The sequence below is a fragment of the Bombina bombina genome, unplaced genomic scaffold (genome assembly GCF_027579735.1).
Source record: "Bombina bombina isolate aBomBom1 unplaced genomic scaffold, aBomBom1.pri scaffold_998, whole genome shotgun sequence".
Lineage (NCBI taxonomy): Eukaryota > Metazoa > Chordata > Amphibia > Anura > Bombinatoridae > Bombina > Bombina bombina.
In genome coordinates, this window is record NW_026512759.1 from 56,793 (window position 1) to 63,026 (window position 6,234).

Genomic DNA, 6,234 nt, shown 5'->3' on the forward strand with positions numbered 1-6,234 from the left:
TGGCTTCCACTTGGGCCTTTAAGAATGAGGCCTCTGTTGAACAGATTTGCAAGGCTGCAACTTGGTCTTCGCTTCATACTTTTTCCAAATTTTACAAATTTGACACTTTTGCTTCTTCGGAGGCTATTTTTGGGAGAAAGGTTCTTCAGGCAGTGGTTCCTTCTGTATAATGAGCCTGCCTATCCCTCCCGTCATCCGTGTACTTTTGCTTTGGTATTGGTATCCCAGAAGTAATGATGACCCGTGGACTGATCACACATAACAGAAGAAAACATAATTTATGCTTACCTGATAAATTCCTTTCTTCTGTTGTGTGATCAGTCCACGGCCCGCCCTGTTTTAAGGCAGGTAAATATCTTTTAAATTATACTCCAGTCACCACTTCACCCTTGGTTACTCCTTTCTCGTTGTTTCTTGGTCGAATGACTGGGACTGACGTAGAGGGGAGGAGCTATATGCAGCTCTGCTGGGTGAATCCTCTTGCATTTCCTGTTGGGGAGGAGTTATATCCCAGAAGTAATGATGACCCGTGGACTGATCACACAACAGAAGAAAGGAATTTATCAGGTAAGCATAAATTATGTTTTTCCCTTTTTCTCTTTCTCAGTGATTGCCTACTCAAAAAAAAAATATATATATACATATATATAGTGCTGGAATATGAAATTTCAGGATATTTGATGTTAGACATGTATATTTTGCTAGTTGCCTACTCATAAAAAAATATACATATATATAGTGCTGGAATATGAAATCTCAGGATATTTGATGTTAGACATGTATATTTTGCTAGTTAAAGAGGATAATTGAGTTATAACCATATATTAGTTGATGTTGGACAAACATATACTTAACAATGGGCTAAATGTCATTAGCCTTTATGTATTTTCAATTATACATGCAGGCTTTGAACTAGCAGAGATAATATACACATATGGCAATTTGAGCATTATTTACATATAACAGCAATTCAAAAAATGTCTTATTCAAACTAACTAATGGGGTAGAGCAAACATAAAAGCAATAAGTAGCTGACCAACGAGGGGTTAATCACAATAGACTGAGGAACCAATAGGAAATCACCTTCAGGTTTAAGAGGCAGGAAGGAGGGGAAACAGGTCATGTTCATGATTAAGGAATTGACCGAAACATGTAGGACAGACCAGTTCCTGAAAATGTTCTGCCTATTTTTTTGATTTTAACTTCTCTGTTGCCTATCAAGATGTTTTTATCTACATATGGATATTAAACAATGTATGCTTACTTTGGAGGATTGCAGTGTATTTCTTTTGCTTGTATGTTCTATGCCCACACGCTGCTTGATCCTTGAGGAGAAGGGACAGAGCTGGATAAGACACTGAACATCAGAGCCACACGCTGAATGATTGAACACGGAGCTGGAGCAGCTGATCGGCAACTACGGATACCCGGATGTGACACGCTGACGTCTGACGTCACACGCCAAACAGTGTGTACTGACGAGGAACAGACTGGTTCCCAGGAGGATCTAGGACTTGAATCCGGCAGCGGTCCACAGGAGCTCAGACACGGCCCAGACTAGGGGACAGATGAAGCGGTAAGCCTGAGATATGTGAATAAAGTGCATGAAGAACAGGTGAGCAATCCGCAATATTCATATATGTCTCCCAGAATGTCTGAATCATAATGCAATAAGTGTCATACAGGCCTATGAGTGGACTTGACTGCGGGTGGATTCGAATACGTTCAGGGATCTATTTGTCACGAACAGTGCCTTATTAATAACATATATATGTGTTTGTTCTATCGAGCGCAAGTCCTTGAGACCACAGAGGGAAATATTGTTTGGACTAGCATTGAGACTTTTGCATTACATCTCTCTGGGACTCGGATTGTAACTGTCCCCAGTGTACTTATATCCATATGTTTGGCACATTCATAATAATTTTGTGACCAACTGATATCAAAATGGCAACAGGGTTGTTCTCACTGAAATCAATCTCTGATTTGGACTCAGATTAACCCTTGAGGATACTTTTGTCAAACAGACTGAACTATTATCTATTATTGATGTATTTCTGGCTATGGAGCGCACCTTAATTAAAGAATATAGGATATGGTGGGATCAAAGAGCATTGGATAAATATTTGACCCTGGATTTGATTCCCAGGGGGCTGAGAATGCGTAAATTTCCCACTTTCCAGGTTGATGACCCTGATTTCTTGCAAGAATGGAATGACATTTTAAGTGACTGCTCTAAGAGACTCATGCAATTAATCATAAAGTTTAAGCAGTGTCAATTGAAAAAAATCAGGGAAGAATTGAATAAGATACAGGTGCAGTTAAATGAATTTTTAGAGCACCCCAAATATAAAGATTTTGACAAGTTGTTAGGTGAAACAATTGTCAAGTTTAGAAGTGAAATTGACAACTTTAAACTAAGGAAATTTGTGAGGGATAATAATGATTATATCAACAACAAAGTTTATACTTGGCAGAATAGATCTGGTTCTAGAACAAATAGACCTAAGTTTAGGAAAAATAAGAGTACCCCTAAAATGGGATCAGGAGGGGAAGGTAAAAGAGTGACCTTTTCAGATAAAGACAGCACAGATGAGGATAATGAATACAGGTCAGATGACTATAGTGCAGGTGATTCTAGTGGGAACTCAGGTGATGAAGTGCAGGCATTAGTACCTAAGAGTGTCTTAAAGAAGACAGAGACAGCACATGGTTCAGGTCAGAAAAAGGCTGGAAATGATGGCAGGGTACATAGCACTAAAAAGAATAACAAAAGTGTGAATGAGAGACAACAGGAGTTCCTCAGTGATAGTGAGGGTGATGTTAGACCATCAGCATTCATACCCCAGACCATGGAGACTAGCCAGGAACAGGTTTTTCGGCTAGACCCGAAAGGAGTAGAAGGAGGCGGAGACATAGACCAAGGAGAAAAGGGAAGGGCCAGGGCACAGCCAAAAAGAAATGCACGCAACAAATACAAAATATGACTGTCATTAACTTATCTGAAATTGCACTAACAGACCCACAGATTGAAGTGCTCAGCCTAGGCTTGGGCTTTGTTCCAACCAATAAATTTGATTTATTTGAAACTATTGTTGACATAAATAGACTGGTTAGGGACCTGACCCTGAAAAAGTTCTTTTGGGGATCTAGTAACCAAGAGGAAGGTTTGGAAAATCGAATTAGTACTGATTCACAAGAAACTAATGAGATTCTCCATAATATCACTGACATCATAGATTTTAAAGAAGGGATTGACTATCTGACCTTACATGAGTTAGGGACTTTAAGTTCCCATTCAGATTTCCCAGTAAAGAGGAATCACACAGGGTTTAGGCCCCAATCTATCTTTTACCCCACTAGAACCAGAGGACCCTTTATTGAAGCCTTTCATCGTAGGGTTGAGGAGGATCTGGTTAAACTCTCAGAACAGAGTAATAAGATCACATATAATCTGAGCCCAACCCAAAGATTGGCATTAGAACAGCTAGGAAAGAATGATGACATAGTCATCAAACAAGCGGACAAGGGGGGCTGCATAGTGGTGATGGGGAGAGATAAATACATTGGAGAGGCCTTGAGGCAGTTGACAGACACCCTGGTTTATAAAGAACTCAGCTACAATCCCACGGAAAGATTTGGGATTGAATTGAGACATCTTTTGGATGGTGGTTTGATGAGGGGGCATATTGACCAAGAGACATTTGATTATCTGATGGTACTTAAACCTGTCATCCCTATTTTTCATCACCTCCCCAAGGTCCATAAGACCTTGGAGGAGGTGAAGGGTAGACCAATTGTCTCAGGCATAGGGTCACTTTTTGAAAAACTCTCAGGTTGGATTGAGTCCCTTTTGCAACCAGTCATTCACTTTTTGCCATCTTATCTGAAAGATACTACGCATCTCATAAAAGCAATGGATAGTGTCATATGGGAGGAAAATTGTACATGGTTAACAGTTGATGTGGTTGGCCTCTACTCGGCTATTCCTCATGAATTTGGTATTGAAGCCGTGAGGTATATGCTACAAAACTTTAGCAATTATCATGAGGATTTAATTGAATTTATAGTTGAGGCCCTTACCTTCCTCCTGACACATAATTATTTCAAGTTTGAGCGTACTTTTTATCTCCAAAGATGTGGGACAGCGATGGGGGCTAAATTTGCCCCATCATATGCCAACCTATTCATGGGTTGGTGGGAGCTGTCCCACGTCTTTGGAGATAATAACCCATTCAGAGATAGGATTAGATCCTATAAACGTTTCATAGACGATCTCCTTTTTATCTGGGTGGGGGAGGCTGCTGAGATGCAGGATTTTTTGATTTTACCTCAATTCTAACAGGGTGGGTTTGGAATTCACTGCCCAAACAGGAACAAGTACAATACCATATTTGGATGTGGAACTTAGGGGGGATCCTCTAAGTGGTAAGGTCTCTACATCCCTATATCGTAAGCCTATTACTTCCAACTCCTTGCTTCATGCTAGGAGTAACCATCCCCGTCACACGGGGTTTGGGGTGGCCAAGGGGCAGTTCATGAGACTTAAGCGGAACTGCTCCCTGGAAGAAGATTTTGCAAAGGAGAGTGAGACACTAAGTTGTCTCCTTTCTGAGAGAGGATACTCACGCAAAGTCATCAATAGAGCCCGTTTGGAGGTGACTAGGATGAGCAGAAGTGAGATATTAAGGGGAAACACCAGGCAAAGGAATGGTTATGATTTAACTAGACCTACTCTGGTTACTACCTATAGCCCGCAGTTTAAAGATATTACCAGTATTGTCAGCAAACAACTACCAATACTTACAGCTGAGGACAGTTTGAGGGACTATGTGTCCAAAGGGTGCAATTTTGTCTCTAAGAGAGCATGCACGATTGGCAATTTGGTGGCACCTAGCGTACTAAGGGACAAAGAGAGGGCCAGCAGTAGTTGGCTTAGTGTGAAAGGGCACTTTAAATGCCACTTTTCTAAATGCATAGCCTGTCAGTACAGCAGAGTGACGTCCACCTTCCAGTCAGCAACAACAAATCGGGTTTTCAATCTGTCAAATTGCACAAATTGTAGAACCCCTTTTGTTGTATACTTGGTAGATTGCTCCCAGTGTAACGGACAGTATATAGGGTGTACTACAAGGGAGGTGGGCTCCAGGATCAGAGAGCATCTTAATGATATCTCTCACGATAAAGACAGCTCAGGCCTCTCACAACACTTTATCTCTGTGCATGGGGGCGATGTTACGTCGCTCTCATGGCAGGTTATAGAATGTGTACGAATACCCCCTAGAGGGGGAGACAGAGCAGCACGCCTGATGCTGCGTGAAGCCTTTTGGATCTTCAAAATAAAGACAAGAAGGCCACAGGGCTTCAATATAGAGGGGGATGTGATAAATTTCTGGAAGAGATAGTAGTTTTCCCTTTTTCTCTTTTGAAATCATAGGGTCCCCTTATTGATCAGTACAGCAGTGATTGCCTACTCATAAAAAATATACATATATATAGTGCTGGAATATGAAATTTCAGGATATTTGATGTTAGACATGTATATTTTGCTAGTTGCCTACTCATAAAAAAATATACATATATATAGTGCTGGAATATGAAATCTCAGGATATTTGATGTTAGACATGTATATTTTGCTAGTTAAAGAGGATAATTGAGTTATAACCATATATTAGTTGATGTTGGACAAACATATACTTAACAATGGGCTAAATGTCATTAGCCTTTATGTATTTTCAATTATACATGCAGGCTTTGAACTAGCGGAGATAATATACACATATGGCAATTTGAGCATTATTTACATATAACAGCAATTCAAAAAATGTCTTATTCAAACTAACTAATGGGGTAGAGCAAACATAAAAGCAATAAGTAGCTGACCAACGAGGGGTTAATCACAATAGACTGAGGAACCAATAGGAAATCACCTTCAGGTTTAAGAGGCAGGAAGGAGGGGAAACAGGTCATGTTCATGATTAAGGAATTGACCGAAACATGTAGGACAGACCAGTTCCTGAAAATGTTCTGCCTATTTTTTTGATTTTAACTTCTCTGTTGCCTATCAAGATGTTTTTATCTACATATGGATATTAAACAATGTATGCTTACTTTGGAGGATCGCAGTGTATTTCTTTTGCTTGTATGTAATTGTAACTTAGGTTAGGATTTATTTTACAGGTATATTTGTATTTATTTTAACTAGGAAGTTATTAAATAGTTAATAACTATTT